Raw genomic sequence first — 11,424 nt, 5'->3', positions numbered from 1 at the left:
TGAGTCATATCATAAGTTTGGTGTCACTTGCATATGCATCTTGCATTTTTCGAAAATTTCATGCATTCATAGTGTTCTTCATGATCTTCAAGTTGTTCTTGGTAAGTCTTCTTGTTTGATCTTGATGATTTTTTGTTTTGTGTCTTTTCATGTTTATCATATGCATTCTTGAATTCTTAGTGCGTAAGCATTAAAGAATTCTAAGTTTGGTGTCTTGCATGTTTTCTTTGCATTAAAAATTTTTCAAAATTGTGTCTATGATGTTCATCTTGGTATTCAAAGTGTTCTTGGTGTTCATCTTGACATTCATAGCATTCTTGCATGCATTCATTGTTTTGATCTAAAAATTTCATGCATTGCATAATTTTCATGTTTTTCATAAAAATTCAAAAATAAAAAAAAATATCTTTCCCTTTTTCTCTCATCAAATTCGAAAATTGAGTTGACTTTTTCAAAAATTTTTAAAAAATCAAATTGTTTCTCATGAGTCAAATCAAATTTTCAATTTGAAAATCTTATCTTTTTCTAAATCTTTTTCAAAATTCAAATCTTTTTCAAAATTCATGGTTATTTTCGAAAATTCCAAAAAAATAATTTTCAAAAACCTTTTTCTTATTTTATATCATAATTTTCGAAAATAACATAATCAATTAATGTTTTGATTCAAAAATTTCAAGTTTGTTACTTGCTTGTTAAGAAAGATTCAAACTTTAAGTTCTAGAATCATATCTTGTGATTTCTTGTGAATCAAGTCATTAATTGTGATTTTTAAAAATCAAATCTTTTTCAAAACTAATTCCTATCATATCTTTTCAAAAATATCTTCTTATCTTATCTTTTTCAAAAATATCTTTTCAAAATATCTTTTCTAACTTCCTAACTTCTTATCTTTTCAAAATTTGTTTCAACTAACTAACTAACTTTTTGTTTGTTTCTTAACTTTTTCAAAACTACCTAACTAATTCTCCCTTTCTAATTTTCGAAAATACCTCCCCCTTTTTCAAAAATTTCTTTTTAATTAACTAAATTATTTTTATTTTTATTTTTGATTTCAAAAAAAAAAAGTTTCGAAAAAAAAAAATACTATCATTTTTTTTCAAAAACCAATTTTCAAAAATCACTAACTCTTTTTCAAAATAATTTTCGAAAATTATTCCTCCCCCATCTCATTCTATTTATTCATTCATATCCTAAAATCTCATCTCACATCTCTTCCATTCGTACAGTTGCATTTCTTCCTTTACATCACATTCTTTGTCTCCCCATCTTTTCTTCCACTCACAAAGGGATCCCTATACTGTGGTATAAAGGATCCCTATTATTATTATCATTTTTCTGTCCATTCTTCCTTGTCATATGAGCAGGAGCAAGGATAAGAACATTCTTGTGGAAGCAGATCCAGAACCTGAAAGGACTCTGAAGAGAAAATTAAGAGAAGCTAAAATACAACAATCCAGAGATAACCTTTCAGAAATTTTCGAACAGGCAGAGGAGATGGCAGCCGAAAATAATAATAATGCAAGGAAGATGCTTGGTGACTTTACTGCACCTAATTCCAATTTACATGGAAGAAGCATCTCCATTCCTGCCATTGGAGCAAACAACTTTGAGCTGAAACCTCAATTAGTTTCTCTGATGCAGCAGAACTGCAAGTTTCATGGACTTCCATCTGAAGATCCTTTTCAGTTCTTAACTGAATTCTTGCAGATATGTGATACTGTTAAGACTAATGGAATAGATCCTGAAGTCTACAGGCTCATGCTTTTCCCTTTTGCTGTAAGAGACAGAGCTAGATTATGGTTGGATTCTCAACCTAAAGACAGCCTGAACTCTTGGGATAAGCTGGTCACGGCTTTCTTAGCCAAGTACTTTCCTCCTCAAAAGCTGAGCAAGCTTAGAGCTGATGCTCAAACCTTCAGACAGAAAGAAGGTGAATCCCTCTATGAAGCTTGGGAAAGATACAAATAGTTGACCAAAAAGTGTCCTTCTGACATGCTTTCAGAATGGACCATCCTGGATATATTCTATGATGGTCTATCTGAGCTATCTAAGATGTCATTGGATACCTCTGCAGGTGGATCCATTCACCTAAAGAAAACGCCTGCAGAAGGTCAAGAACTCATTGACATGGTTGCTAATAACCAGTTCATGTACACTTCTGAAAGGAATCCTGTAAGCAATGGGACGCCTATGAAGAAGGGAGTTCTTGAAGTTGATACTCTGAATGCCATATTGGCTCAGAACAAAATATTGACTCAGCAAATCAATATGATTTCTCAGAGTCTACATGGAATGCAAGCTGCATCCAACAGTACTCAAGAGGCATCTTCTGAAGAGGAAGCCTATGATCCTGAGAACCCTGCAATAGCAGAGGTAAATTATTTAGGTGAACCTTATGGAAACACCTATAACTCAACATGGAGAAATCATCCAAATTTCTCATGGAAGGATCAAAAGCCCCAACAAGGCTTTAATAATGGTGGAAGAAACAAGTTTAGCAATAGCAAGCCTTTTCCATCATCAACTCAGCAACAGACAGAGAACTCTGAACAAAATGCTTCTAATTTAGCAAATCTAGTCTCTGATCTATCTAAGGCCACTGTAAGTTTCATGAATGAAACAAGGTCTTCCATTAGAAATCTGGAAGCCCAAGTGGGCCAGCTGAGTAAAAGGATCACTGAAATCCCTCCTAGTACTCTCCTAAGCAATACAGAAGAGAACCCAAAAGGAGAGTGCAAGGCCATTGACATAAGCGCCATGGCCGAACCTGTGAGGAGAGGAAAGGATGTGAATCCCAAGGAGGAAGACCTCCTGGGACGTCTAGTGACCAATAAGGAGCTTCCCTCTGAGGAACCAAAGGACTCTGAGGCTCATCTAGAGACCATAGAGATCCCATTGAACCTCCTTATGCCCTTCATGAGCTCTGATGAGTATTCTTCTTCTGAAGAGAATGAGGATGTTACTGAAGAGCAAACTGCCAAGTTTCTTGGTGCAATCATGAAGCTGAATGCCAAATTATTTGGCATTGATACTTGGGAAGTTGAACCTCCCTTGTTCATCAATGAACTAAGTGATCTGGATCAACTGACATTGCCTCAGAAGAGACAGGATCCTGGAAAGTTCATAATACCTTGTACCATAGGCACCATGATCTTTAAGGCTCTGTGTGACCTTGGTTCGGGAATAAACCTCATGCCCCTCTCTGTAATAGAGAAACTGGGAATCTATGGGGTGCAAGCTGCTAAAATCTCACTAGAGATGGCAGACAGCTCTAGAAAACAGGCTTATGGACAAGTAGAGGACGTGTTAGTAAAGGTTGAAGGCCTTTACATCCCTGCTGATTTCATAGTCCTGGATACTGGAAAGGAAGAGGATGAATCCATCATCCTAGGAAGACCTTTCTTGGCCACAGCAAGAGCTGTGATTGATGTTGACAGAGGTGAAATATTCCTTCAATGGAATGAGAACTCCCTTGTGTTTAAAACTCAAGGATCTCCCTCTGCAACCATGGAGAGGAAGCAGAAAAAGCTTCTCTCCAAGCAGAGTCAACCAGAGCCCCCACAGTCAAACTCTAAGTTTGGTGTTGGGAGGCCACAACCAAACTCTAAGTTTGGTGTTGAACTCCCATATCCAAACTCTAAGTTTGGTGTTGGAGAGTCTCAACAAAGCTCTGCACATCTGTGAGGCTCCATGAGAGCTCACTGTCAAGCTATTGACATTAAAGAAGCGCTTGTTGGGAGGCAACCCAATGTTTATCTAATTCTTATTTTTATTGTTTTTCATGTTTTCTTAGGTTCATGATCATGTGGAGTCACAAGATAAATATAAAAATTGAAAACGGAATCAAAAACAGCAGAAGAAAAATCACACCCTGGAGGAGCATCTGCCTGGCGTTCAAACGCCAGAACAGAGCATAGCTCTGGCGCTGAATGCCCAGAATGGGAGCATCCTGGCGCTGAACGCCCAGAACAAGCATGGTTCTGGCGTTCAATGCCAGAAATGGCAGCAAATGGGCGTTGAACGCCCAAAATGGGCACCAACCTGGCGCTGAACGCCCAGAGTTGTGTGCAAGGGCATTTTGCATGCCTAAATTGGTGCAGGGATGTAAATGCCTTGACACCTCAAGATCTGTGGACCTCACAGGATCACCTCAGGATCTGTGGACCCCACAGGATCCCCACCTACCTCATCATCTCTCTTCCCATTCATGATCATCCCTTCTGTTTTCCATTTACCACTCACATCCATACAACCACTACCTTCAAAATTCAACATCTCTCACCCACCCATATGGCCGAATACACACATCCATCCATCTCCTCCATATCTTCTTCTTCTTCTTCTATTCTTTCTTCTTTTGCTCGAGGGCGAGCAACATTCTAAGTTTGGTGTGGTAAAAAGCATAGCTTTTTTGTTTTTCTCCATAACCATTGATGGCACCTAAGGCCAGATAGGCCTCTAGAAAGAGGAAAGGGAAGACAAAAGCTTCCATCAAGGGTCTATAGCTCAGTGGTAGAACATTTGACTGCAAATCAAGAGATCCCTGAGACACCTCAGGGGATACATTTTCTTCCACACAATTATTGGAAGCAACTAAGGGTGGAACATCAAGAGCACTCCATCATCCTTCATGAAATCAAAGAAGATCTAAAAGCAATGAAGGAGGAGCAGCAAAGACAAGGAAGAGACATAGAATAGCTCAAGGACATCACTAAGGTGGACTCATTCCTTGTTCTTACTCTCTCTGTTTTTCATTTTCTATGTTATGTGCTTATCTATGTTTGTGTCTTCATTACATGATCATTAGTAGTTAGTAACTTTGTCTTAAAGTTATAAATGTCCTATGAATCCATCACCTCTCTTAAATAAAAACTGTTTTAATTCAAAAAGAACAAGAAGTACATGAGTTTCGAATTTATCCTTGAACTTAGCTTAATTATATTGATGTGGTGATAATGCTTCTTGTTTTCTGAATGAATGCTTGAACAGTGCATATGTCTTTTGAAGTTGTTGTTTAAGAATGTTAAATATGTTGGCTCTTGAAAGAATGATGACTAGGAGACATGTTATTTGATAATTTGAAAAATCATAAAAATGATTCTTGAAGCAAGAAAAAGCAGCAAAGAACAAAGCTTGCAGAAAAAAAAAAAAAGAAAAAAAATAGGCGAAAAAAATAGAAAGAAAAAGAAAAAGCAAGCAGAAAAAGCCAATAACCCTTAAAACTAAAAGGCAAGGGCAAATAAAAAGGATCCCAAGGCTTTGAGCATCAGTGGATAGGAGGGCCTAAAGGAATAAAATCCTGGTCTAAGCGGCTAAACCAAGCTGTCCCTAACCATGTGCTTGTGGCGTGTAGGTGTCAAGTGAAAACTTGAGACTGAGCGGTTAAAGTCAAGGTCCAAAGCAAAAAAAGAGTGTGCTTAAGAACCCTGGACACCTCTAATTGGGGACTTTAGCAAAGCTGAGTCACAATCTGAAAAGGTTCACCCAATTATGTGTCTGTGGCATTTATGTATCCGGTGGTAATACTGGAAAACAAAGTGCTTAGGGCCACGGCCAAGACTCATAAAGAAGCTGTGTTCAAGAATCATCATACTGAACTAGGAGAGTCAATAACACTATTCGAAATCTGAAGTTCCTATAGATGCCAATCATTCTGAACCTCAATGGATAAAGTGAGATGCCAAAACTATTCAAGAGGCAAAAAGCTATAAGTCCCGCTCATATGATTGAAGCTCTGTTTCATTGATAGTTTGGAATTTGTAGTATATTCTCTTCTTTTTATCCTATTTGATTTTCAGTTGCTTGGGGACAAGCAACAATTTAAGTTTGGTGTTGTGATGAGCGGATAATTTATACGCTTTTTGACATTGTTTTTAGTATGTTTTTAGTAGGATCTAGTTACTTTTAGGGATGTTTTCATTAGTTTATATGTTAAATTCACATTTCTGGACTTTACTATGAGTTTGTATGTTTTTCTGTGATTTCAGGTATTTTCTGGCTGAAATTGAGGGACTTGAGCAGAAATCAGATTCAGAGGTTGAAAAAGGACTGCTGATGCTGTTGGATTCTGACCTCCCTGCACTCAAAGTGGATTTTCTGGAGCTACAAAACTCGAAATGGCGCGCTTCAAATTGCGTTGGGAAGTAGACATCCAGGGCTTTCCAGCAATATATAATAGTCCATACTTTGGCCAAGAATTGACGACGTAAACTGGCGTTCAACGCCAGCCTTCTGCCCAAATCTGGCGTCCAGCGCCAGAAAAGGATCCAAAACCAGAGTTGAACGCCCAAACTGGCACAGAAACTGGCGTTCAACTCCACAAATGGCCTCTGCACGTGCTACACTTAAGCTCAGCCCAAACACACACCAAGTGGGCCCCGGAAGTGGATTTATGCATCAATTACTCACTCATGTAAACCCTAGTGACTAGTTTATTATAAATAGGACCTCTTACTATTGTATTAGACGTCTTTTTGACCATCTTTGGTCTCAGTTTTATTCCATTGTTCATCTTAGGAGACTATCGATCTCGTTTAGGGGGCTGGCCATCTCGGCCATGCCTGGACCTTCACTTATGTATTTTCATACGGTAGAGTTTCTACACTCCATAGATTAAGGTGTGGAGCTCTGCTGTTCCTCAAAGATTAATGCAATTACTACTGTTTTCTATTCAATTCTTCTTATTTTGCTTCTAAGATATCCATTCGTACCCAAGAACATGATGAAGGTGATGATTATGTGTGACGCTCATCATCCTTCTCCCCTATGAACGCGTGCCTGACAAACACTTCAGTTCTACATGAAATAAGCTAGAATGAATATCTCTTAGATCTCCTAACCAGAATCTTCGTGGCGTACGCTAGAATGATGGCGGCATTCAAGAGAATCCGGAAGGTCTAAACCTTGTCTGTGGTATTCTGAGTAGGATTCAATGATTGAATGACTGTGATGAGCTTCAAACTCGGGATTGTTGGGCGTTAGTGACAGACGCAAAAGGAGGGTGAATCCTATTCCAGCATGATCGAGAACCGACAGATGAATAGCCGTGCCGTGACAGGGTGCGTGAGCATATTATTCACTGAGAGGAGGGGATGTAGCCACTGACAACGGTGATGCCCTTGCATACAGCCAGCCATGGAAAGGAGTGAGACTGATTGGATGAAGATAGCAGGAAAGCAGAGGTTCAGAGGAACGAAAAGCATCTCCATTCGCTTATCTGAAATTTCTACCAATGATTTACATAATTATCTCTATCCCTATTTTATTATATAATATTCGAAAACACCATTATCACTTTATATCCGCCTGACTGAGATTTACAAGGTGACCATAGCTTGCTTCATACCAACAATCTCCGTGGGATTCGACCCTTACTCACGTAAGGTATTACTTGGACGACCCAGTGCACTTGCTGGTTAGTTGTATCAAAGTTGTGACAATTATGAATTAAGATCAAAGCACCAAGCTTTGGAGCCATTACCAGGGATTGTTCGAGCCTGGACATCACAATTTCGTGCACCATGCTTCTTCCTGTGATTGAGCTTCTTCTTCTTCAGCCATGTCCTGTATATCCTCTTCCTCCTCAACATCTTCTATTTCCACTACCTCTTCAGCTGAGGCGTGTTCTGGTGGGTTTGGCTCTTCCTGATTCCTCTCTTGCAATGTGGTTCCGGACCTTAGGGTGATGTCATTAATACCACCCTTTAGATTGGGTAATGGTTGAGAGGGGATTCCACTAGAGCTCAAAGGTTGGTTATTGGAGTTATTCAGTGATCCAATCTGTGAGACAAGAGCTTGCAAAGTAGAGTTCAGACCATTTAGAGTAGAAGTAAGGTTGTTTTCCATGGCCTGTTGTCTCCGATCAATAGATTGTAGTAACTCATCATTAGAAGATGAAGAAGGACAAGTGATATGAGAGGTCTACTGTTGGTTGTGTTGTGATCCTTGGAATTGTCTCAGGTGAGGTGCTCTATAAGGTTGGTTCTGGTTCTACTGCCTGTTGTTGTTATCATTGCACCTCTGCCTCCTCTGTTATTGTTGTCCCTCCAGCCTTGGTTAGAATTATCTCTCCAACCTTGGTTCGAATTGTCCTGCCATCCATAGTTGTAGCTACCACCTTGATTGTATCCTTGATTGGGACGGTCATAGAAGTTATGAGTGGCTGCCACAGTGTTGTCTTCTTGCTGGAGCTGCGGACATTCATCAGTATAATGGCTATAATCAGCACATATTCTACACACTCTCTGTGGGACTAACTGTTGGCTTTGCTGTGGTGGAGAAGGTTGAGCTTGCTGAACTTGTTGTTGATTCAATTGCATCTGCTTCAGTAAGTTGGTCATTTCACATATACTCTGAGTCAGAGCAACAGTCTCTCTGCTAGAGGATACTTCTGCAACAGCTTTTGAGCGGCCTTGTTTCTGCCTGTGATTCCGAGTAGATTCAGCTAAGTCGCTGATCAATTGCCATGCCTCATCAGTGGTCTTGTACTTTTTCATAGACCCATTGCTAGCACTTTCTAATGTGGTCTTATCTTGAGGCCTAATGCCCTGTGTGACGTAGACGAGCAACACTATCTTGTCAATCATATGGTGGGGGCATGCTTCCAGAAGATTGTTGAAGCACTCCCAATATTTATAGAGAGTTTCGGACTCGTCCTGAACAATCATGGAAATGTCTTTCCTCAGTTTATTAGTAACTTCAGCTAGAAATAATTTTTCCAAAAATTCTCTTCTAAGCGTATCCCAGTCAGAAACAGTTGCTGCGGGTTGAGGGTAGTACCACTCTCTTTCCTTTCCCTCAAGAGAGAATGGGAAAGCTTTCAACAGAATAGAAGTTTCATCTGCACCATCACGCCTGACAGTAGAACAGGCTGCTTGGAAATCTCTCAGGTGTTTGATAGGCTCTTGAGCAGGTAAGCCATGAAACTTAGGCATCAAATTGAGCAGTGTAGTCTTTATTTCAAAGTCTGTGGCCACTGCTGGGTGATGCGCTTGAAACGGTTGCATTGTGAAATTAGGGGCTCCAGCCTCCTGGATAGTAATTCTTCTAGGTGCTGCCATGTCACCTGCACATAAATCAATCGAATCAGCAAAAAGGGAGCTTGTTTCTTCCTCAAGTGACGCTTCAGATTCGTCCTCAGAGAGGACTAACCGACACCGAGCTTGCCTTATTCGTGAGATAGTTCTTTCAATCTCAGGATCAAATACTGGCAAGCTTGGATCAGGAAGTGAACGCGTCATTTAACGAAAGAAACATGTAGCTCATAGTAGCAAAATAAAATAAAATGCAAATAAATAAATTTCAATCAATAACTTAGCACTCTATTGCAACTCCCCGGCAACGGCGCCAAAAATTGACGTGGCGAAAATTGGCGAGTTAAGAAAATGTTATAAGAGATACGTTGTAAGTACAGTTCTTAACCAACCGAAAATCCACTTATCAATTTAGAAGGGTTGTCACAAAATTACAATTTAAAATACTGGGAGTATGAATCCCAGGTCGTCTCCCGACGAGTTGCAGAAAGATGTGCTACTTTATTAATCAGATGTTTTCAAAAATGGTTTGAGTTGATAAACAGGAAATTAAATTAGAGAATTTATGTAATTTTAAATAAAAACCTTGACTGGGAGTAGATTAGTTGGAAGCCCTATTCTTGTTGGAGTACTCTCAAGATTAATTGATAATTGAAGGTTGTTCTGCTTAGTTACCCTTTACTAGGTAGAGGAAAGTCAAGCAAGTTGGAAAGCTATTTCTAGTCACAAGTTCTAATCCTCTCCCTTGAGAAGGACTAGTGTCAATGACTCGAGGGCGATCCAACAATAAACCCAATTATAATTTTTCTCTTGAGTAATCCAACTCAAGGTTTTCTTTCAATCATCCCTCAATTAAGTTATGGAACTACTCACACATTATGAATGTAAATTTCACAAAATAAGGAAGAGAAATACTGAAAGACATAATAAATAATAATCAAAAGGATCAATTAAAAATAAAAATAGTTCTTGTATAAATAAATTCTAGAAATAATCCAAGAGTAACTCTGAGTAAATAAAGGACATGAAAGAGTAAGTGACAAGTAAGGAAACAAACTAGAATGACGAAGTCTTGACGGAGGTAATAACTCTTCTCAATATCCCAATCCAAAAAGCAATAAAATCCAATCCTAAGAACTATGAATGTGTAGAGAGAAAACCTAGGAGAGAGGTAAAATCAGATCTAAAACTAAAAATTATGCGGAATGAATGTTGTCTTCCGTCTCTGCATGTTCCCTGGCTCTAATATGCTTTTTTGGGCCGAAAACTAGGTCAAAACAGGGCCCAAAATTGCCCCCAGCGAATTCTGCAGATTCTGCAGATCGCGCATGTCACGCGATCGCATCATCCAGGCGTTCGTGTCATCCAGCGTTTTGCCTTGCCATGCGTGCGCGTCGTCCACGCCTTCGCGTCACTTGTGCAGTTTCCAATCCGCGCGGTCGCGTGAGCCATGCGTCCGCGTCACTGCAATTTCCTCTATATCGCGCGGTCGCGTGAGCCATGCACCCGCGTCACTTCTCGCTGGTCATCTCCTTAATTTCTTGTGTTCCTTCCATTTTTGTAAGCTTCCTTTCTAATCTCCAAGTCATTCATGCCCTATAAAGTCTGAAACACTTAACACACAGATCACGACATCAAATGGAATAAAGAAAAATTAAAATACAAAATTAAAAGTTTCTAGGAAGCAAGTTTTCAACCATAAAGCATTTTTAGGAAGGAATTATAAATGCATGCTTATTTAATGAATAAGTGGGTAAAGATTTGATAAAACCACACAATTAAACACAAGATAAACCATAAAATAATAGTTTATCAATAGTGCAACAGTTGAGGTGCGAGTGGAGGGTCATCCAGTACAAAATTCGAGTTGCTAGCACAACCACCACCATCACGAACCTTCGCAGAAAGCTTTATCACTTGTTTAACCATAATTCTGCCATGCACGTCAAACGTTAGACATACATGCTCATTGCCATCGAGGTAAAATATACGAAACTGAAATACACCATTTTCTATCGGTGCTAGCATCCTATACCCAACTCGACAAACCTTTTTTCTCTCACTACCGCCAACGTGCGTTAATATCAAACTCTTTAAATCGGACAACGAATTTGCTCTTCAAGTTTGAAATAGCGCAGGACTCTAACACTCAAATATAACCCTGCTATTATTGTTTCTCATCTAACAGTTGAGATGCACCATCACAACAAAGAAACCATTGTCACTAGACATTTTTGCTAAGTTTTTCGAAGAAAAACGGAAGAGAAAGAAGAATTGAGAGATTTATGAGGAATACCAACATTTTCTTGATCCTTTTATAAGGTTTTGATTTTTGTCCTATCCTATCTCGTTTACTGTGTAAATGTTTTTTACTCCCACGTTCTAAACGAGA

At 39.2% G+C, this 11,424-nt stretch overlaps 1 non-coding gene across 1 annotated transcript; it reads right to left on the bottom strand.

The window, feature by feature from the left end:
- Positions 1-1,890: 1,890 nt before the first annotated feature.
- Positions 1,891-1,998, bottom strand: LOC112768363 (small nucleolar RNA R71). Its single transcript, XR_003185798.1, has one exon. It is a non-coding gene; the product is annotated as a small nucleolar RNA R71 (small nucleolar RNA).
- Between the last annotated feature and the right edge of the window lie 9,426 nt (positions 1,999-11,424).

Source organism: Arachis hypogaea, chromosome 17, assembly GCF_003086295.3.
Source record: "Arachis hypogaea cultivar Tifrunner chromosome 17, arahy.Tifrunner.gnm2.J5K5, whole genome shotgun sequence".
Taxonomy (NCBI): domain Eukaryota; kingdom Viridiplantae; phylum Streptophyta; class Magnoliopsida; order Fabales; family Fabaceae; genus Arachis; species Arachis hypogaea.
This window is presented reverse-complemented; position numbering and strand designations above follow the sequence as displayed.